The 23,464-nt window shown below is 48.2% G+C and overlaps 1 protein-coding gene across 2 annotated transcripts in view; it reads right to left on the bottom strand.

Annotated features, from left to right (window-relative positions):
* The window catches only part of PRKAR1B (protein kinase cAMP-dependent type I regulatory subunit beta), a 2,827,796-nt gene that overhangs the window by 1,519,991 nt on the left and 1,284,341 nt on the right, over positions 1-23,464 (bottom strand). The window lies entirely within an intron of this gene.

Raw genomic sequence — 23,464 nt, 5'->3', positions numbered from 1 at the left:
ACAGGCCAGCCGAGAGCCGGACTGCTCTCGCTGGATGTTCCAGGAGCTCTCTCTCTTCGCGCCTCATGGGATACAATATATATCCTTCCGATCTGCCCACAAGCCGCTGCATTGCAGTGCCTCCTGACAGGAATCATTCCAAAACATCCTCAGCCTACTACACGCTCTCCCTGTTGGTGGAGCATACCAAGTTCCCTGAGAGCGTCTCCTGGGCTCTTCACTACGGGAAGCGAGAACGGCCCAAATACTACAGAAAACATGAAACCTGGGCTCTCTGTATGAAAAACCAGGTGAAAATGATGGTTTACCCTTTGAATGCCCTTTTCTTTCTGCTCCCTTTTCTCTTACTCTATTGGTAATCTATCTGTTTCCGGGTTCTCGTGGGTGTTCTACCACGACTTAGCTATCCATAGTTTCTGCCCCTGCTATATGAGATGAATCAGGGATGATTCCCCCGAAACTCTGGCCTGGGACCCCTCTCATGTGGCCAGGGAAAAGCACACACTTCCTGATCCTGACCCTGGGGTGGTGTTTTGCGGAAGAATCCATGGGAAGGAAAACAGGTCGAGAGGAATGGGAAAATCCTTTTTATAACTTCCCCAGAGATCCTACCCTTCTGATGGCATGCTGTAAAATCGAAGTTGTGAGAAAAGCTGATTTTGACAATGTGGACTCTCAGTCCCACATTAACCAAAGTACTGGACGAAGAAGAGAGTTGCAGAGGCACGAGACTGCCAGTTGCAGCCTATGAATGGTAATGACCCACACCTGGGGGAAGCTGGGAGGCATAAAAGGCCCCCCAGTTGCAGGCTGGTAGGTTTAGCAGTAGAAGATGGAGTGCTTGCCGTGACTCCATGGCAGGATTGCAGCTGAAGGTAAGCACAGAAGTCGGGACTGCCAGCTTTTGCTGTACGGATGTCAGTTCTGCGAGGGTCGCTCCCTTCAGGGATTCTGTTTGCAGAGGTCATGTAGCAGGAAGCGTTTTATGCGAAAGCTTTCCCCCTGAGGATTATGCTTGCATAGTTTGTGCAGCAGGAAGCAGGATTTGGAACGCCCTCCACAAAGCACGACCCGCAAGGATGGCACGCAAGCACCTGACAGCCTGTGGAGCAAGGAACGCTCCAATTTTGAAAGACGTGGCACGAAGAAAACTGAGCAAGGCAGTTTTCCAGGCTGCATGCAGCAGAGGAAGAAGCAGAGAGCCCACAGGCAGTGGAGCGAGCGGACGCGCAAGCCAGACCAGGTGAGTTCACTTGCATACTGTGACCCTGGAGCACTCCGGGTTTGCCCGGTAGCTGAGCGAGTGCCTTTTGAATACCGAACTGATGAAAAGAAAACTAAGTGCCAGAAAAGTAGATGCTGTATGAATAGAACTGGTGAAAAGCTAAGAGATACTTGTTTTGAGTGGCACATTGATACAAAGGGGAAGAAGTGGCAGACCTGTTGTAAAACTAAAGGTCAGAACAATTGTCAACAACATTTAAAGGCAATATTTCTAAAACCCAAAGCCAAACAATATTTCCAAAGTTAAAGAGGGCAATAATGAATCTATCTGAAGAGAACCAACATTGCCAAAGTAAAAAGGGGGAAGTTAAACAACCAGTTGTGTATGTACCTGAGAAACTGAGGCAATAGAAAGAACTGACCTGAACAAGCATTGCCTAAACCAAATAAGAGCAGGAGTGGGAGAAACCCAGTATCAGCACTTGGTTAAAACCAGTGTGGGAGAACAAGAGTGGCAGGAATACTACCCTTCTGACAGGAGGTGCTCAGGACGAGAGGGGCAAAACCTGCATTGCACGTGGCAATCACAAGTGTGGAATAAACAGCACCAATGTGTCTCTTATTTTCCCAGAAGAAGCAGTGAACACTAAAGTTGTGGAGGCTTTATAAGTTGTAAAAAGCAGAGGTTTACCACAAAAGTACTTGTAGTAGTAGTAGTAGTTTCACATTGTCCTGGCAGAAGAATACACCAGGGAAAAGAACTTTTGTAGTGTAGGCCTGGCAGGTGAGTAGACGTGGCAAGAATACTAAAACTAATGATTACATGTTGTGGCAGTATCTTGGCTGATCAACGTTAGCGACGAGAGTGCTTTATGAACTATAGCAGAAACATCCTGACAGAGGTATTTTCAGAAACATCCTGACAGAGGTATTTTTGTTGACCTAAATGCACTATGGAAGTGCATCCTTTTGTTGCAAAGAAGTAATTGCTGATGAGAGTACATTGTGAACTAATGCAGAAGCATTCTGACAGAAGTCTTTTTGTTTACATTGATACACTGTGGAATTATACTTGTTTGTTGCCAAGAAGTTGTTGTGTGGGACTCTTGCAGAACTATTGGTTAATCACAAGTGAGAGACTTATAACGGAAGAGGAATTTTGTTTTGAACTTTGTAACATTACCAGATTTCCATATCTTTTTGAATCATTGACTGAAATTCTGATTGAATCTGGGAAAGGGGGAATTCACCCAGATTACAAGGTGGAACTATTATTTGGTGTTACAGATCAATGTTAATTTTTTACATGTTTAAACTATTATGCATTACCTTATTGAGTTAATTGTATGTACAAGTTTAAGGGACAGAAACATTTTGTTAGAGGGTTTCCTTTATTTTATACATAGGGAAATCCTCGCTGAGTTTAATAAAATGGCATCTTTTGAAAAACCTTCACATTTCTGACCTCTCACATATGGTATCAGTAGTGGGATCAGAATCATCTGACGTAAATTGGGTAACCTTTATATTTGAGAAATTTAACAAAACGGCCTCAACTCCTACTATAGCTATTGGTGCATTCTATAGGCTTCGATATATATATAGTAGTAGCGAGCAGTTAATTCAACCAGTATACTGGGCCTTGATCCTCACTGACATGATCCTTATTCCTCCCAAAGGTACATATATCAGACTTGCCTCTAAGTCAGACCTAGCCTGGCACTATGGCTTAGACGTAATGGAAGGAATGATTGACCTTGACTACAGAGGAGGTGCTAAAATACTGATGCAAAAAATGGGAAGAAAGAATACCAAATTAAAGCCATGAAAAGGATTGCTAAAGGGATATTAGAAAAGGCTATGGGGGTCATTACGAGTATGGCGGTAGGGGCTTAACGGCACCGTTAAGGATGGCGGTGCCGTTAAACCCCTACCGCCATACTCTGAGGTCCCTTAGCAGGTCCCAGCAGGGGGCCAGCCATTCTTTGCGGGACCAGTTAAGGGACCTTGGAGCTAATAACCGGCCCGCAATTTGCGGGTCCGTTATTAGCGCCTTCCCCATTCCCATTGAGCTCTATGGGGGCTCAAATGGGAATGGGGAATGGCTTTCTGAATGGGGACTTACCGGGTCCGCATAGGTCGGAATGTCCCGGTAAGTCCCCATTCAGTGACACCGGAACCGGACCCGGGTTTGGAGGCAGCCAATAGCGCCATGGCTGCCTCCAAACTCGTAATGACCCCGTATGTTTCCAAAACCAAAAGAAGTTAAAAGGGGTGATAAAAACTAAGAGAGGAACTCAGGCTTTTGGGGAATCAGATCTCAAGCCTGTGGTAAAACTTAGCACTGAGGGTTAGGAAGTGATTATTCCTGACTTGGTTTTTGCACAACGTAATGATCCATTGTTAGCAGAACCCTTTAATGTTACGGACTTGATGGTCGTGCAGAGTATGAATACCTCCGTCCCCAAGTACCACACAGGCAATACCAGAAACACTGCCTGTGCGGTCTTTGAGGCCACAGGTGTGGTAGTCTGTCGGGCCTGGATTCGGGAACAGCCAGAAGAACCCCTTGAACGCTGTAAGGCAATAAATGTTTATGTACAGGGCAGAATGTAACAACACAAGAACACAGGAAGAGTATCTAAGCATTGCTTACCTATGAGCACTGAAAGGTCACCCAGATATGGGGAGGAGGACTGGACCCCGGGCAATGATCCGTGGCTAGCTTCTCCTAGTGAGGTATGGCAGAGATGAGCCACCGGGATAGCTTGATGGAGTCAGGGGCACAGACAGGTAAACACCTAGCGTAGGGCCAAAGGCCAAAGTTCCAAGACAAAACGTAATCCGTAGAGTATCCAAAAGACAATTCCGTAGTCTGGCAACAAAAGGTGCAAAGTTCCAAAACAGATTCAGGGCGCAGGCAAAGATAGTCCGTAAGACAAAACGTGGTCGCGAAGGAAATCCAAATCCGAAACGAAGAACGAAGCGTCACACAAACCTGGAGGAAACAGCTGTGAAGCAACGCTTCCGTGTTCCCGAACGCATTTAACCAATAGCAAAAGTCCCTTGATGTGTAACACGGAAGCGTTGATGCGTGATGGAACGTCACGTGATCCGTGATGCGCAGGTCTCCATGAAAGGCGTCGGGTGTTGTGACCAAGCGGGATTCTCCAGTTTAGTTGCCAATGACGGGAGGGGCGATACACGCCAGGTCTATCATACCGTGCTCTACTAAGGGCGAGAGGACGTGAAGATGTTCGTGTGTCGGGTGATGGGATGGATGGAGGCTGAAGGCGGGTGGAGACGTGTACCTGTAGGGGGTGCACTTGGTTGTGCGGAAGACGTGACAGAGTCCCCCCTCAACGGCCCACGAACCCGTGGGCAGGCAGGGCAGTCCCTATGGAAACGTGCAACAAGAAGTGCGGCATGGACATCCCGGGAGGGAACCCAAGAGCGGTCCTCAGGACCATAACCCACCCAGTCCACGAGATACTGGAGCCGACCCCTGTGGAAACGAGAACCCAAGATAGCACTGACTTCAAAGACATCAGGGGAGGACACAGAGACAGGGGCGGGTGGAGTATTGATACGGGTAGGAGCAAGGCAGGGCTTGAGGAGGGAGGTATGGAATACCGGATGGATCCGCCAAGCAGGAGGAACAGAAAGGCGTAAAGCCACAGGATTCAGGACCCTGGCAATCTTGAAGGGACCAACAAAACGAGGCAGGAACTTGCAACAACCAGGGATACGTAAGTATCGAGTCGACAGCCATACCTGGTCACCCATGCGGTACTCAGGTGCCACTGCCCGCTTCCTGTCCGCCTTCACCTTCATTACCGTCTGGGCCTCACGGAGATGGACAAGGGTCTGCGCATGGACCTCGGCCAGATCGCGAGCACAGGCGTTAGCAGCAGGAGTAGCAGAGGAGAAATCAGGGAGTGGAAGGGTACGTGGTTGTTGTCCATACATGGAATACAATGGGGAAAAACCAGTAGCTGAGTGGGTGAGTTGTTGTATGCAAATTCAGCGAGATGGAGCATATTGAACCAGGAATCTTGGTACTGGAGGGTCAGACAACGCAGATATTGTTCTAGGACTTGATTCACCCTCTCAGTCTGCCCATCGCTTTCTGGGTGATAGGCTGAGGAGAAGCGTGCATCAATACCCAGGAGCTTGGTAAGGGCACGCCAAAAGCAGGACGTAAATTGTGACCCGCGATCCAATATGATGACCTGCGGAAGACCGAAGAGACAAAAGATTGTCTTGAAGAATAAGCGGGCCAATGTCGGAGCTGAGGGTATGCCGATACAGGGAATGAAACGGGCCATCTTAGTGTAGGAGTCGACGATAACCCATATGGTGTCATAACCCTGTCTGCGGGGTAGGTCCGTAACAAGGTCCATAGAGATCGTGTGCCATGGCTTGGGGGGAATGGGTAAAGGCTGGAGCAACCCCAGAAGACGTCCTCTACGTGACTTACATTGGGCGCAAATCGAACAGGTGTTTACGTAGTTCTCTATATCCCTTCTCAGGGACGGCCACCAGCACCACCGCTGTAGTAGTTCTAGGGTGCGTTGTTGCCCTGGATGACCGTTTATAGCAGCATCGTGAGACCAGACAAGCGCCTGGTTGCGTACGTCGCATGTGGGGAGGAACAGCTTGTTTTGGATGAATGGCAACCCCTCCTGAAGAACAATGTCCCATTCAGCGAGTGCATGAGGGTGTTGAGAGACCCATTGTCTAATGGCAGTAAGCATGGGCGGGGATGGTGTACACATACAGATAACATGGCCCTTCCCCAACAATGTGTCTGGGAACGAAGACAGTGGTCCCCCCCCCGGGAGAGCGGGAAAGCGCGTCCGCCTTGCCGTGGATGAGACCAGGCCTGTGCTTGACTACGAAATCAAATGCGGCAAAAAACAAGTGCCAACGCACTTGTCTACTGTTCACGCATTTAAGAGAGGCCAGGTCCTGTAAATTCTTGTGGTCCGTGTATACCACTGTTTGATGCCCCGCCCCCATGAGATGATGTCGCCATGTTTGGAGCGCGTCCTTGATGGCCAGCAGTTCTTTCTCGGTCACCGTGTAATGGGACTCGGCTACGGAGAACTTCCGTGAATGGTATGCTACCGGATGCAAACTACCCGTGGCTGAACAAGGTTGAGACAGTATGGCACCCAGTGCAAAGGAGGAAGCGTCTGCCTCTAATACGAATGGAAGGTCTGGGTCAGGGTGTTGCAATACAGGGGCAGAAACGAACCTGGCCTTAAGTGCCTCGAAGGCCTCTTGGTGTACAGAGGTCCAGGTGAATGGGACAAGAGGGCTGGTCAGAGCAGTCAGTGGAGAAACGATGGAAGAGAAGCCGGCGATAAATCGCCGATAAAAGTTAGCAAAGCCGAGAAATGACTGGAGCTGTTTGAGATTGACAGGGGTTGGCCACTCCGTGACAGCACGGACCTTTGATTCATTCATGGACAAGCCTCCGGGGGTAATATGAAAACCCAGAAACTCCACCTCCCTTGAATGGAACAAATACTTTTCGGGCTTGGCGAACAAGGCGTTTTTCTTGAGGCGCAAGAGAACTTCTCTCACGTGAGCTACATGTTCCTCCAGGGAGGACGAATAGATCAAAATGTCGTCTAAATAGACCACTACGAAAATATCCAAGATGTCAGAGAAGACGTTGTTGATGAAACGTTGGAACGTCGCGGGGGCATTACAGAGCCCGAAGGGCATCATGGTATACTCAAACAACCCCTGTCGAGGGCAAAATGCAGTTTTCCATTCGTCTCCACGCCGCATGCGGAGCAGGTTGTACACCCCTCTTAGGTCTAACTTGGTAAAAATAGACGCCTTCGTCAACCTATCCAGTAGCGTGGAGATGAGCGGAATGGGATATCGGTTCTTTACGGTGATGGAATTCAACCGTCTATAGTCGACGCACGGGCACAAATCGCCTTCCTTTTTTGGCACAAAAAAAATAGGGCTGGCAGCTGGAGAACAGGAAGGACAGATGTGACCCAAACGTAAAACCTGCTGGATGTATTCCTTTAATGCCCGTTCCTCAGACTGCGACAATGAGTAGATCCTGCCCCTTGGTATGGGGTCATCTGGGAGAAGGTCAATAGTGCAATCATAGGGTCTATGTGGAGGCAGACCCTCCGCTCTGGCCTTATCAAAAACCGTGTGATAATCGTGGTAATCAGCGGGGATACCCGCCATAACGGCCCCAACGGTATGCAATGATGTGGCGTTGGGTACTACTTCAACAATACGGGAGGAAACCATAGTGCCAAGGATCGTGGCGGGTGAGGCGAGCGACTCAGATTCTGTTAGGCAGAAATGTTGGCATACCTCAGACTCAAATGTCACTTGACCTGTTCCCCAATCGATCAAAGGTTTGTGGTGTCTCAACCAGGGAATCCCCAAAATGATACCGAACTGTGGCGTGGTGATGAGGTCAAAGGACATGTACTCCCTATGGGTGCTTTGTATCACCACTTCCAGAGACGCGGTCTGATGCTTAATCGGACCAGAAGCCAGAGACGTGCCGTCAACTGCTTGCACCGGTTCTGGGTGTTCTTTTTTAATCAGAGGTAGATTGAGACGATGGGCTAATGCAATGTCGATGAAACAGCCAGTGGCCCCTGAGTCAATCACGATATGTACAGCATGGACGAACTCCCTAGTAGGCTTCAGTAAGGCATGAACTACAACCGGTCTGATAGGACCGAAAGTGGGCTCAGTGTGGGTTGTAGATAGGCTCGCCGGTGCCCCCTGTCTCATGGGCGAGCCTTCTGAAAACCTGGCGTCTTGTTCTTTGGTCGTTGGGGGCATTCCTTTACATAGTGCCCGTTTAGCCCGCAATAAAAACAGGCATTATCGGTCCTGCGACGTTCTCGTTCAGACTGTGTTATTGGGCTCTGGATCCCGCCTACTTGCATAGGTTCAGAGCTGGCGGAGGGAGCCGGGGCTGACTAGCTAGTGAATGTATTTTCTGCCTTCCGTTTGGATCTATGGGCGTCCACCTGTAATGCAAGATCTACTAGATCCGTGAACACAGAGGGAAGGGCAGGAACCACAGAGAGAGCGTCTTTCATGGTATTACATAGACCGCGGTAGAACACGATCGCCTTCTTTTCCTCTGGCCAGGAAGTCTCTGCGGTGAGCTGATTGAATTAGCGTTTGCCTACCCTGTGTGAGGTCTAACAGCTCCAGATCCCTAGACTGGGCCTTATAACGGGTATCGAACACTTTAGCCATCTCTGTCACTAAAAGATCAAAGTCGTACAAAGCAGGGTGGTCGTTCTCCAGTAACGGGTTCGCCCAGGTAGCCGCTACCCCGGACAAATGAGACAAAAGGAAGGCGGCCTTCGTGACAGAATCGGGGAAGGCCTGGGGCCTACACAGGAAGTGGAGTTTGCATTGGTTTATGAAAGTGCAATACTTCCGGGGGTCGCCCTGGTAGCGTTCTGGAGCAGCGAGAGGGAAGGAGGTTGGCAGCAATACAGGAGTGGGGACGGCGGCAGGAGTAGGGGCGGGCTGGACTGGAGGGGCGGGGTCCCCAAACTCGGTGTCTGCGGGCAGGGGATAACGTGTGCTCTGCAAAGCATCAAGACGATGGTGTATGGCGGTTGTGGCGGCGACCATGTCAGTCCTAAGGGCCGCCACGGCCTGCATTAAAGCGGTCACTGGGTCCCCGGCGGAGGGATTCATGGTCTGAACGACCAAGAGGCTTCACAGTCTGTTACGGACTTGATGGTCGTGCAGAGTATGAATACCTCCGTCCCCAAGTACCACACAGGCAATACCAGAAACACTGCCTGTGAGGTCTTTGAGGCCACAGGTGTGGTAGTCTGTCGGGCCTGGATTCGGGAACAGCCAGAAGAACCACTTGAACTCTGTAAGGCAATACATGTTTATGTACAGGGCAGAATGTAACAACACAAGAACACAGGAAGAGTATCTAAGCACTGCTTACCTATGAGCACTGAAAGGTCACCCAGATATGGGGAGGAGGACTGGACCCCGGGCAATGATCCGTGGCTAGCTTCTCCTAGTGAGGTATGGCAGAGGTGAGCCACCGGGATAGCTTGATGGAGTCAGGGGCACAGACAGGTAAACACCTAGCGTAGGGCCGATGGCCAAAGTTCCAAGACAAAACGTAATCCGTAGAGTATCCAAAAGACAATTCTGTGGTCTGGCAACAAAAGGTCAAAAGTTCCAAAACAGATTCAGGGCGCAGGCAACGACAGTCCGTAAGACAAAACGTGGTCGCGAAGGAAATCCAAATCCGAAACGAAGAACGAAGCGTCACACAATCCTGGAGGAAACAGCTGTGAAGCAACGCTTCCGTGTTCCCGAACGCATTTAACCAATAGCAGAAGTCACGTGATGCGTAACACGGAAGCGTTGATGTGTGATGGAACGTCACGTGATCCGTGACGCGCAGGTCTCCATGAAAGGCGTCGGGTGTTGTGACCAAGCGGGATTCTCCAGTTTAGTTGCCAATGACGGGAGGGGCGATACACGCCAGGTCTATCATACCATGCTCTACTAAGGGCGAGAGGACGTAAAGATGTTTGTGTGCCTGGGTGTGTGTGTCGGGTGATGGGATGGATGGAGGCTGAAGGCGGGTGGAGACGTGTACCTGTAGGGGGTGCACTTGGTTGTGCGGAAGACGTGACATTTAATCAGTTAATGAGTCAGGAAGTAGAAAGGAAAAAGAACAGACCATTACTTTTTCTGAAAACTGGCGTATTGTATAGAGGGGATGTAGATGCATCGGGTACACCCAGAACCCAAATTGTGATTCCCAAAAGCCATAAGAATATTGTATTAGAAATGGCTTATGCACATCTAAGAGGGGGACATTTGGTAACTGCAAAAACCCAGGCCTAAATTGTGAATAAATTCAATTGGCCGGGAATTTATGCTGATATAAAGAATGTTGACAACACCTGTGCCTTGTGTCAGAAAACTAGTACTTGATAACGTCCTCCCGTTCTCTTACAACCTTTACCTATTATATAGGTTCCCTTTTCTAGAATAGCAATGGATATAGCTGGACCATTAGAAACCGCAAAATTAGGAAACAAATATATATTAGTCATTTTGGACTACGCAACCTGTTACCCTGAGGGCTAGCCACAAATAAATAACACATCACAACAGATTATGAAGCATTTACTCCCATTGTTTTCCAGAAACTGGTTCCCGAAAGAAATTATAACAGACCAAGTGTCCACGTTTATGAGTAAACTCATCGCAGAGGTGAAATATATTCTTCAGATTAAGACCTTACATACCTCCATTTACCATCCCCAAACAGATGGATTAGTGGAAAGATTTAAACAAACCTTGAAGCACATGAAAAAGAAATTAGTTGAAGCAGATGGGAGAAATTGGGATATCATGATACTGTGAGCTCTATTTGCTATCCGGAAGATTCCTCAATCATCAACTGGAGTTTCCCCCTTTGAAATATTATATGGGAGAGAGCCCAGAAATGTGTTAGATATGCTACACAGAACCTGGGAAGAAAGAGAAAGGGCTACTATCCAGTTATCCCAAACCGTCCAAAGACTAAAAGAATATATGACGGCAGTTCGCAATATAGTACAAACCAATATGGCAAAAGAACAGGAACATCAGAAATGAAATTACAACAAGAAGGTTGTGATACGATCCTTCTCTGTGAGACAGAAAGTATTGGTTCTTCTCCCATCATCTGAAAATAAAATGCTCTCTAGACGGCATGGACCCTACGAAATGTTAGAACAAATGGGAACTTATAATAATAAAGTTTCTCGGCCAGATAGGAAGATCAAAACTCACCAATACCATAGCAATTTACTTAAAGAATGGAAGGAATACCCTTTGAAAAACACTTCACTTATATTAACAACCTTGTTGTCTAATGAAAGTGATGTCAATCTGCTAATATCCAGTGATTTACCTCAGAATCATAAACATGATCTATTAGACCTTTTAAAGCAATTCCCTGATATATTTAGAACCAAACCAGGAAGGGTAAAAGGAGTATATCATTATATTCATACTCCCCCAGGGCAGGTAGTTCATCAGAAACCTTACATATTCCTTGAGAGCAGAAAGCAAGTCATCTATGATGAGACAAAGGCTATGATAAAAGCAGACATTATTGTACCATCACAAAGTCCCTGGTCATTTCCTATTGTATTGTTCACAAAAACAGATAATTCTTGGAAGTTCTGCATTCATTTTAGGAAGGCCAATGAGGTATCACAGTTTGATAACTACCAATGGCTAGGATAGATGACTTAATTGACAGATTGGGGGATAACGTGTATCTTTCGACCATTGACCTTACAAAAGGTTATTGGCAGGTAGCAGTCAATACCATGGATAAGCCCAAGACAGTCTTTTCTACACCCTTCGGGTTGTTCCAATTCAAGGTGTTACCTTTTGGGTTACATGCAGCCCTAGCTACCTCCCAGAGACTAATGGGTCAGGTGGTGAGGCCATATTCATCATTCTGTTGGGACTACATTGATGACTTTATCATTCATAGCAAAACCTGTCCAGAACATATATAACAGTTATATCAAGTCACCCGGGCATTAGGGAAAGCTGGGCTAACTGTAAATCCGAGGAAATGTCATCTGGCTAGATCTGCAGTAAAGTATTTGGGGTTCTTCGTAGGAAATTGACTAGTTCAGCCTCAGTCGGAAAATGTTAAAGACGTTATGGAAACCCCAGCCCCAAAAACTAAAAAGGAATTACGAGACTACTTGGGCTTAGTTGGTAACTACCAGCAGTTCATTTCAAACTTCTCCTCCATCTCTGCCATCCTTACTGATAAGCTTAAAAATGCAGAGCCCCAAAAATGTAGGTGGCGTCCGGAAGACCAAACCCGTTTTGACTGGTTAAAACAAATTGTGTGTAATGAACCTATTTTGAAGTTGGCAAACTTCAACAGACCTTTTAACTTGCAAATTAATGCCTCCCATAGTGGTCTTGGCGTAGTACTATCACAAAATCATGACGGCCTAGAACATCCAATCCTTTACATTAGCAGAAAACTATTTTCCAGAGAGAAGAAGTATGCCACTCTGGAATTGAAAGCCCTAGCCATCAAATGGGCTATAACATTTTTGAAGTACTATCTAATGGGTGGGAAATGTATATTGATCACTGACCATGATCCCCTTAAACTGCTGAGTCTACGGACGGATACCTATAGCAGAGTCATGCGCTGGTTTTTAGATTTACAGCCCTATTGTTTTTCCATTGAGCATCGAAAAGGAAAAGAACAATGTAATGTTGATTTCCTTTCCTGATTCCCAATAGGTGCTGAAAAAAAAGTGACATTAGGGGAATGGTATGTGATGAATCCGGGATGATTCCCCCCAAAACTGTGGCCTGGGACCCCGCTCATGTGGCCACGGTAAGGGAGACAGTTCCTGATTCTGACCCTGGGGATGGTGTTCTGCAGGAGGATCACATGGGTGGGGGAACAGGTCGAGGCAAATGGGAAAATCCTTTTTATAACTTCCCCAGAGAGCCTACCCTTCTGATGGCATATTGTAAAATCGAAGCTGTGGGAAAAGCTGATTTTGACATTGTGGACTAAGTCCCACAATGCCCAAAGTACTGGGACGAAGAAGAGGGCTGTAGAGGCACGAGACTGCAAGCTGCAGCCTATCAATGTGAATGACCCACACCTGAGGGAAGCCGGAAGGCATAAAAGGGCCTCTCAGGTGCAGGCCAGTAGGTGTAGCAGTAGTAGTAGAAGGTGGAGTGCTTACCGTGACTCCACAGCAAGATAGCAGCTGAAAGGAAGCAGAGACGCGGGGACCGCAGACTTTTGCTGTATGAATGGCGGTTCTGTGAGACTCTCTCCCTTAAGGGACTCTGTTTGCAGAGGTCATGCAGCTGAAAGCGTTTCATGTGAACGTTTTTCCCCTGAGGATTATGTTTGCAGAGTTCGTGCAGCAGGAATTGTGAAGTAGGAATGCTTTCCCGAATGAAGGAGATGCTCGGGTGGCAGGCGAGCACCTGTGGAGCAAGGAACGCTACAATTTTGAAAGACACGTCATAAAGAAAACCAAGTTTTCCAGTCCCCAAGCAGCAGAAGAAGCAGAGAGCCCACTGGCAGCAGAGCGAGTGGACGTGCAAGCCAGATCCAGTGAGTTCACTTGCATAATGTGACCCTGGAGCGTTCCGGAATCGCCCGCTAGCCGAGCAAGGGCCTTTGGAATACCAAACTGATGAAAAGAAAAGTGTCAGAAAAGCAGATGCTGTATGTATCGAACTGGTGAAAAGCTAAGAGATATTTGTTTTGATTGGCACGTTGATACAAAGGGGAAGGAGTGGCAAAACCATTGTAAACCTAAAGGTCAGAACAATTGCCAACAACATCTAAGGGCAATATTTCTTTTTTTTTTAAACTTTTCTTTATTGGCATGATGAGAGAACAGACAATCAACAGTGCACGAGATATACACAGATGCAGTTACATGAATGGTTATATGGTATATGGGGAATACAAATGTAGGTAGACTTTCAGTTTTTACAGTTCAGTGAGTCACAGTAATGGTCTAGCTTACATCCTCAGGAGGGGGGGATGACAGTAGTTCTAGGTCCTCCTTGCTGTTCAGATAGCTACAAAATTCAGTCCATACATTCTTGGGACGAGAGGGCGCCGGGAAGGTATTGATGTAATCCTCCTCACAGTTTGAGTCCAGGTGAGGGCCCTCAGCCACAACTCAAAAGAATGGCGGGAGCGGCGCTTCCAACATTGTAATATGCATTTTTTGGCCACCATGGTGGTCACATTCAAAAACTTGGACATTTTTCTCAATTCGGGCTCATCCCACAGGCCGAACAGTACAGCTAATGGCTCAGGGGGGATATGGGACGCTGTTATTTCAGAGAGAGCGTCTGTTATGGCTTTCCAGTACGGGCCTAGTGCGCCGCAAGTCCAAAACATATGTATGTGATCCGCCTCTGTAGATTTGCATCTGGGACAAGTGTGAGCCTGGCTGTTTTCAAATCTATCCAGTCTGTGCGGCGTGTAATATAATCGGTTCAGGAGCTTGTATTGTATACATCTATATCTGGCGTTTAAGGAAGTGGTGCGGGTGTGTATGCACATTTTCCTCCACATTACGTCAGTGATGGGCAGGCCTAGCTCACCGCTCCACATGTCGCGTGCCATCTGTGGCACATCCTTAGGGTTGAACATCAGCATTTTGTAGAGCGAGGATATTATCCCTCTGGCCCCGGACGAGTTGGTTATATAGTGGATCTCAGGCGAATCTGGGGGTTCGTCGGGGTATGAGGGCCACCAGGCACGGACCACTGCTCTCAATCTGAAGTATTGTAAGAGTTCCAGCGCAGAGCCAGAATGACTGGGGCGCCATGTCTGTGGGGTGATAAACTTCCCTTCAGGGTATGAGTCAGTCAGGGCTCGGTATCCCAAGTCATACCAGTGTTTCATTAGGAGTTTGTCGTGTGTGGGGCTGAGGCCTTGGAACTGCCAAATGGGCAGCCATTTGTAGTACGGGTGGTGGCCAGGTTGTGTGTGTAGTATTTGTTTCCAAGCCATGGTTGTTGCCGCTACAGGGTCAGCTGGGGCGTCAGAATGAAATGTATGATGGAGTATGAGAGAGAGGGTGTTAATCCCTTCACTTGCTAGTTTTTCGAGTTTCACCTGTGGGGGAGGATCGGTGTATGTGTACCAGTGTGTAGCGTGTTGGGCTTGCGCAGCGGTCCAGTATTTAGCGAAGTCCAGGGCAGTGAAGCCCCCATTCTCGTATGGAAGAGTCATATGTTGCCACTTCTTACGAACCACGCTAGAGAGCCACAAAAATTGGGTGCATGCAGTGTGTAGGTCCTTGAAGTATCGTTTCCCGGGCCAGACCGGCACATTAACGAAAACGTAGAGCAGCCTAGGGACAATTATCATTTTGATTAGGGACAGTCTGCCCGATAATGAGAGCGGGAGGTTGCGCCATTTTGACATTTAGGCCTCTGCAAGCTGCGCCGTAGCCACGTAATTGTCAGCCAATAGTGAAGATTTTGTGAGGGATACCTGGACCCCGAGATATCTGATGCCCTTAGGTGACCAGCGGAGGGGGAATTGGCATGCTGGTTGAGAAGTGGTTGGTGTGAGTGGGAAGATTTCAGATTTGGTATAGTTTATGGTGAAGCCCAAAAATGTGCCGATTTTTGTTATGTCCCTTATAATCGGGTCCAAGTGGACAGCCGGGTCTCTGATGTAGAGGAGTACATCATCTGCATACAGTGAGATGATCTCCGGGGTGTCACGCAGACGTATGCCTTTACGTATGTGTTCGTCTCTGACATTGTCCGCCATGGGTTCAATAGCGAGTGCAAAAAGTATCGGGGAGAACGGGCAGCCTTGGCGGATGCCCCTATGGAGGGGGAAGGGGGCGGAGACCCTGGAATTGACAAGGACTCTGGCCACAGCATTTCCGTAGAGCAGTTTGATATATGATATCATGCGTGGGCCGAGTCCCATTTTGTGGAGTACAGCCCACATGTATTGCCACAACACCATGTCAAATGCCTTCTGGGCATTGAGGGTGACTGCTGCGGCGCTTGTACTGGGGTCAATTCTGGACATGACATTAAATAACCTGCGGATATTGAGGGCTGTGGATCTGCCGGGTATGAAGCCGCTCTGGTCAGGGTGAACTAAGTGGGTCATAATGGGGAGGAATATATTCGCAATAATCTTAGCAAATATTTTCATGTCAGTGTTAATTAAAGACAGGGGTCTGTAGGAGCCGCATTCGTCCAGCGGTTTACATGGCTTGGGAAGCACAGTCATGAGCGCCTCGCGCATGGATTGGGGTAGGGTGTTCAACCTAAGTGATTCGTTCCACACCTCTAGGAGTCTGGGTGCCAGAACGGCTACATGCTCCAGATAAAACTCTGAAGTGAGACCGTCTGGGCCTGGTGCCTTGCCCTTCGGACAGTTCGGAATGGCTGTGGTTATCTCATCGAGGGTGAATGGAACATCAAGCTGGTCGCTGGTCGCGCGGGAGAGGAGGGTCATGGGGATTTGGTCTAAGAGAACGTCTGTGTCTTGTGGGCTGTGTTCTTGCTGGGGGCCGTATAGAGTTGTGTAGAACGCAGTGAATGTCTCGAGGATGCCTAGGTCGGACCAGCACAGGGCGTCCCTGCATCCTTGATGCAGTCAATGCGGGTCCTGCCACCCTCTACACGGACCAGTCTGGATAGTGTCCTCCCCGGTCTGTCCCCCTCCCCTTATTTCCTGGCATGGTATTGTATCTCCCTCCGGGCATGGGTCTCAAATGTTTCGAATTGCGCTCTAATCTGTGCCAGCGTGGTCGGGGAAGGGGCGGAGGTGTATTCCCTCTGAAGTTCTTTTAGCTTCGCTTCAGATCTCTGCAAGGTATTTTTTATGACTTTGAGGACCCCAGCTTCTCTAGAGATGCACATCCCCTGTTATGCACGCAGATTCTCGGAATGGTGTACGTACTTTTCATGCAACCAGGAAAAACACGGGAATCAGCCGAACTTTGTGTAGTGGTTCACGGGGAGGAATACCTCGAACCTCGGTCTTCCGAGGCGGCTGGAGGTTGCCATGGAAGCTTAGCAATGCGTTTCTAAGGAGACGCAACGTGTGTGCTGGTTCACGGCAGTGATCATGTGATATTGGGTATTTAACCCCGCCCCCCTGCTTGCTCAGTGCTTCTGATCAAGCATTTTTGGCGCTACTTGTTTACTGACTTTGCATCTTGTTTACCTGGTATCTTGAACCCTTGCTTCTCTGACCTGACCTTGCTTTTGGATATTCCTAGTCTGTTTTGGTGCTTCAGTGATTTACTGGTTTTCGACCCTTGCCTTCTGCCCTTGGATATTGTTATTGCCTAATCTTCAGTCTAAGTTTGCTTGTATGGATTTGACCCGGATTGTTTAAAGGATTTCTTTTGGAGTTGTTGACTCCAGTTACTCTTGTTATTTCTTGTTACTTCTTGTACTGTTAAAAACAGTATCTGTTACTTGGTGGAACAGCCTCAGCTGCGCCGCGGGACAGCCTCCGCTGCAACATGGGACAGCATCAGCTGCACCGCGGGAGCGACGTGGGAAGGCATCCGCCGTCCAGCGAAACAGCCTCCGCTGCAACGTGGGACAGCATCAGCTGCGCCGCGGGAGCGACGTGGGAAGGCCTCCGAAGTCCAGCGACACAGCCTCCGCTGCTCCGTGGGACAGCGTCCGCTGCATCGAGGGAGTTGTTTCACCATTTGGTAAAACTGCAGAACACTTTGGCTTTTCGTATTCCTTCTAACTCAGACGGAAATTTTCTTTCTCTTTTATCACAAATCCTTACCGTGTGCAATCAACCCTGGAATAACCAGAGAGGTCACTTGTTTTTGCAGAATATTCCTAGTATTTCCCGATTCCTGCTCAGATCGTGTTTAATCTTCTTAGGATCAATTCTATCATTGAGCAGGTTAGTGTGGGAGGAGTGTTAGTATTTAGTGAAGCCACACAGTATACTTGGATACTAATTGTGCTTCTTTCCTTCTACAGCTACGGTGGTCTCGGGGGGATATCCAAACATCTTTCAATTAATTGATCCCTCTGTATGTGTATTGTTACCATTCAGAGGGGTACATTGGTGGGAAGAATTCTTCTTCTACACTACGGGGTCAACCAGTGAAGAGGAATTCTGACATCCCCCTGATGTAGACCTTGAAGGCCTCCCAGCGGACCCCATCAGATGTATCTTGTCTGTTGTTGCAGTCAAAGAAGGTGTTGATGTCAGCCAAAATATCATCTTTGAAAACTATATCTTGGAGGGCTTCTGATTTGAATCTCCAGGAGGAGCTGGGGGGCTGGTCCTGTCCCAGGGTAAGTTGCAGTGTTACTGGTGAGTGATCGGAAAGTGTGCGCGGTAATATCGGAGTCTCTGTGGCCTTGCCCACTGTTCCGCCTGATATGAGAAACAGATCTATCCTGGATAGGCTATCATGTACCTATGAGTAAAAGGCATACTCTCGCGCCTGCTGGTTGAGAACTCGCCACACGTCTTTAAGGCCAAGTGTGACCATGTGTGCATGCAATCTATGGGCCGCACGTGATGTGGCTCTGCAGGCAGTCCCGGATCTGTCCAGCTCATTGTCCAGAATTAAGTTCATGCCCCCCCCCATATGATGGGAACACCAATATACTTCAAGAGTATGGTGGTGATTGCGTCAAAGAAATCCGGAGCGTCAAAATTAGGGGCATACGTGTTCACCAGGAGGCATTCCATATTGGCGAGTGAGCAGTGAAGGATTACAAATCTGCCCTCAGGGTCGATGTGATTGGTGCGTAATGAGAACTGGACTGATTTGTGTATTATGATGAGTACCCCCCTGGACTGGGTCGAATATGTCGTATAGTATCTATTGTTGCCCCAGGTCGGGGCGAGGTATGTCGCTAGGCGCCCCGGGGCATGAGTTTCTTGGAGGAAGAGTATCTTATTTGCATGCCTCTGGGCATAGGCAGTTATCCTGCGGGCTTTGGTGAAGTTACTCAGTCCACGAATATTCCACGTCATTAAATTAAGTGACATAGTGTCGTATTATGGAAAATCCTTGCAGTAGTATTCATTACCATTCCATAACTTGCGTACACTTGCTGTACAGGTACACTGCGCTGCAGTCATGTACCTCCCTGCCATGCCATTTTCCTTTAATCCAACCCCAACAGTGCCACCCCCCACCCTCACTGCCCAACCCCGATATGCAGTGCAACCCCCTCACCCCCGAACAAAGGTGCCAACAATTGAACCGACTCCCACCAGGAGGCGGAGGTCGTAGGGCCGGATCCAACGTGGATATGCCCTCATCCCAGCCCAACAGGGGCCAAACATTAGCAACAACCAAATGAAATTAAACATTGCAACTGCAGCGGGGAGCGCTGATGCCGTGCGGCTGGCATTTTAAGCATGATGTAGGGCAGCAGTGCTGTCCCGGACATGCTACTGCGGTAGACGGATTTTCAATCGACCCCAGAGCTAGAGAGCGCTCTCGATCTGGGAAAATCCGCAGGAGAGGGTAGGACACATAGCTAGCTCCTGGCATCAAGGGGGGAGAATGGCCAGTGTATAACATCCAGGAGCCAGCCTGCGACCCAAATGCATGTGATAGGGAGCCATGTTTGCTGAGTAGATAAAGTCAGGTTGCTATCGAAAACATCATAAAACAAGGATCAGTGAGTATGATAAGTCTCCATGAGCCACGCTGTTCCTGATTAGCTGTCGTTGGCTCGGTCGTCTCTTGGGTGTGTAGCTGTATTTGCAACTCGATAAATTTCACTGCTTCATCTGGGACAGTGAAGAAATACAGTTTACCATTGTGGGTGATTTTGAGTCGCGCCGGGAACAGGATGGCATACGGGATGTTGCGCTCCCTGAGCAGTTTCTTAACGCCAAGGAATTGACGCCTCTCCTGCTGTACCGCCACCGAGAAGTCTGGGAAGATTCTAATAGTGTGGGTCTCAAATCGTAGGTCTCCCTTCTCACGCGACAAATGAAGAATGAGGTCTCTGTCGCTGTAATTGAGTATTTTAGCGATGATGGGCCTGAGGCTGTCGCCCAGCCTAGGGCGTGGTGATAAGGCCCGGTGAGCTCGCTCCACCGTAAAATATGGTGAGAGGTCCGGATTATCCAGCAGGTCTTTGAGTAGTTTTTCCACTGCATCTTCCATCCGCCCCTTGAGGGAACTCAATAATGCGCAGGTTGTTTCTGTGGGAGCGAGACTCCAAGTCATCGCATTTCACCTTAACACTCTTCATGTCACGCGACAGGGAGGCCACAGTGTCTTGGAGCGTGTGTATTTCGTCCTCATTGGCGGAGATTCTATTTTCGGCCTCAGTGATCCTAGAACCCGCCTGGTCCACCCGAGTTTTTAGTGAGGCAACATTTGCGTTAATGTCGTCAAGTTTTTCATGAAAGGAGGCAACATTTTTGGTCATAGATTCCCTCAGCGTGGTGAGATCTGGTGCTACAACCCCATGGTGAGGGTCCGGGTTGGATTCTTCCTGTGAAGCTGACGTGTGGCCCGGCTCAGCCCACGGAACCGATTTAGTAAACTTGTCCATGGTACCTCCTTGGGCAGCACTCTTGGATCTACTAGGCATTGCAGCAGAAAGAAGAAGGTATGGCGCGGGCCTACCGGCGGGGAGGATGGTGATGTGGGGGGTAGAAGCCTCAGCGGGGCCGGACGTCTCCTGGCAGTGTCTCCGCGTCAGCAGGGTACGCAGGCCGTGGTGGAGGCAGTAAGTTGCGGTGGGGCGGCAGTATGAGTTATTGGGTGTGGATTGAGGAACACCGCTAAGCAACGGGTCAGTGATGGCCACGGCACGTTGTCACATCACGTGCTTAGATTTCTTGCATCCGGTCCGCCATGTCGGGCCCCAACGGGGGAAACACCATGCGCACCTCCCTCCTCTCCTCACCTGGACCGCTGCACGGACAGTGCGGGCCCCAGAGTCCTCCCAACTGGGCAGCAGCCAGTCCGTAGCCGCTGGAATGGTGTCCGTCGCAGCAAAAGGCACAGCCTCCGAGTACAGGGGGAGGCGGTCCGCACTCCAGTGCCAGCACCGGTTGCGGCCCAGCTCCGCCGCCGCTCGCTCCGCGCGGGCCCCCGTAATAGACGATGTCGGTCTCTGCAGCACCCTCGCAGATGTTACTGAGGGAGGGGGCCCGGGGCCGCCTCTGCAATTGTTACGGTGTCGGCCTCTGGGGAGGGAGCCAGGCGAGGGGAGCCAGAAGTCAGGCGAGCGCCAGGCCCTGGTACGCACACGGTCAGCAGTCACCAAGGATGTCACATCTAGGCCCTTGAAGGTCGTATCGTGCCCAAACTTGCACAACACACGCCCCGCAGTGTAGGCAGCAACATAGCCAAGAAGCGATGTTAGATGGTGAAGGAGACCGCAGATGTAGCCGGATCGATGCCTGGGCAGCACAGAGCTGAAAAGCTAGGCAGCCATCTTGGGCTGCTCCACATTTCGAAAACCCGAAGCCAACAAATATTGCCAAACCCTAAAGAGAGCAATAGTGAATCTAGATGAAGCAAACCATATTACCAAAGTAAAAAGGGGGAAGTTAAACAACCAGTTGTATATGTAGCCTTTGTAAAAGAGAAATAGAGGCAATAGAAAGAACTGACCTGAACAAGCATTGCCTAAGCCAAATAACAGCAGGACTGGGAGAAACTCAGTATCATGTCCTGGGTGGCAGGAAGGCTACCCCTTTGACAGAAGGTGTTCAGTGGGAGAGGGGCATAACCTACATTGCATGTGGCAATCACAAGTGTGGAATAAACAGCACCAATGTGTCTCTTGTTTTCCCAGAAGAAGCAGTTAACACTAAAGTTGTGAAACATCTAAGGATTTATAAGTTGTGTAAAGCAGAACTGTACCACAAAAGTACTTGTAGTAGTAGTAGTTCCACATTGTTCTGGCAGGAGAGTACACCAGTGCAAAGGACTTTTGTAGTGTAGGCTTGGTCGACGAGTAGACCAAGCAGAACTTGTGAAGTACTTTAGTATTGCTGAAAGTGTTGACGAAGTGGCAAGACTATTAAAGCTCATTATTAACGTGAGTGTATTATGAACTATTGCAGAAACATCCTGATAAAAATATTTTTGTTGACCTAAATGCACTATGGACGCACATCCTTTTGTTGTAAAGACGTAATTGCTGAGGAGAGTGCATTGTGAACTATTGCAGAAGCATTCTGACAGAAGTCTTTCTGTTTACTTCAATACACTGTAGAATTATACCTGTTTGTTGCCAAGAAGTTGTTGTGTGGGACTCTCTACCATCACTGGAGAGACAAAAGACTTACAGAACTATTGGTTAATCACAAGTGGGAGACTTATCATGAAAGAGGAATTTTGTTTTGAACTTTGTAACATTACTGGATTTTCTTTTCTTTTTGAATCATTGACTGAAATCCTGATTGAATCTGGGAAAGGGGGAATTCACCCAGTTTACACGGTGGAACTGTTATTTGGTCTTACAGATCAATGTTCATTTGTGTCATGTTTAAACTGTATGCATTGCCTTATTGAGTTAATTGTATGTACACGTGTGAGGGTCAGAATCCTTTTGTTAGAGTGTTTCCTTTAGGTTATTTTATAGGTAGGGAAATCCTTGCTATGTTAAGGACAGCGAGGTGTTTATCAAACCCTTTTGAGTTTAATAAAGTCGCATCTTTTGAAAAACCTTCACAAAGTTTTCCACCTCACGTTTCTGACCCCTCACATATACCATTCATCTTTCTTGGAGACTTCAATATTCATGACTCTCAATCCGATCTTATATCCTGTCTTCTAATTTTCTATACTCCCTCTAATAATCTTAAATTGCTCTTCTCCACAGTCACTCAGATAAAAGGCAAAGTGTTAGAACTGATCATTATTTCTGCTGAGTGTTGCGTCATTGATGCTATTCTGACTCATGTTATCCCCTCTGACTAATTCTTTTTACTCCCTCTATCCTTTATTCTTCCTCCATCTCTCCCTTCTGCTGCTACACCATCAACTTCTACTTTTCTCTGTCGTGATATTTGGTAATCTTGATCACTCTACTCTCATTGATTCTATTTATTCACATTCATTTAACTTCTCTGATCCTCTTGTGACAGGCATTGACTCGGCTCTGAATAAGATTAATTCAGCTATATCTACATGCCTTAACAACTTCAGTCCCTGTGCGTATTTAAACAAAAAGGGAAACCCCCTCGTCCTTGGTTTTTCTACTCCCTTTAACAGCCAAGGATTCAGCTTTGTAGGGCTGAGCATAAATGGTTGAAATCTAGAAGCACTGTTCATTATTAAACTTTTTCTGCACTATTGTACTCTTTCTCCCATCTTCTTAAACAAGCCAAAGCTAACTATTTCCAATCCCTATATCACAGAGAACTTCTCCCAAACTTCTTCATTCTACTTCAAACAAACTTCTTGTCCCTCCTACTTCAGATCCTTCTACCCTCTCTTTGCTTACTCCTAATGACTTAGGTAACATATTTCTATCTAAAACGGAGAAAATCATATCCTTGTTACCTCAGACACCCTCTGATTCAGACACTGGGCCTCATTATGACTGTGCCGATCGGGAAACACCGGTTTCGGTAAGCCCACTGGGACCAGTGTTTCCGGACCGGCACAGTACGACTCTGCGGGCGGGTGCCATCCCGCCCGCCAGATCA

Source organism: Ambystoma mexicanum, chromosome 2q (genome assembly GCF_040938575.1).
Source record: "Ambystoma mexicanum isolate Mex_15411 chromosome 2q, UKY_AmexF1_1, whole genome shotgun sequence".
NCBI lineage: Eukaryota > Metazoa > Chordata > Amphibia > Caudata > Ambystomatidae > Ambystoma > Ambystoma mexicanum.
Note: the sequence above shows the minus strand (reverse complement) of the source record. Positions and strands in the feature narration are given on the sequence as shown.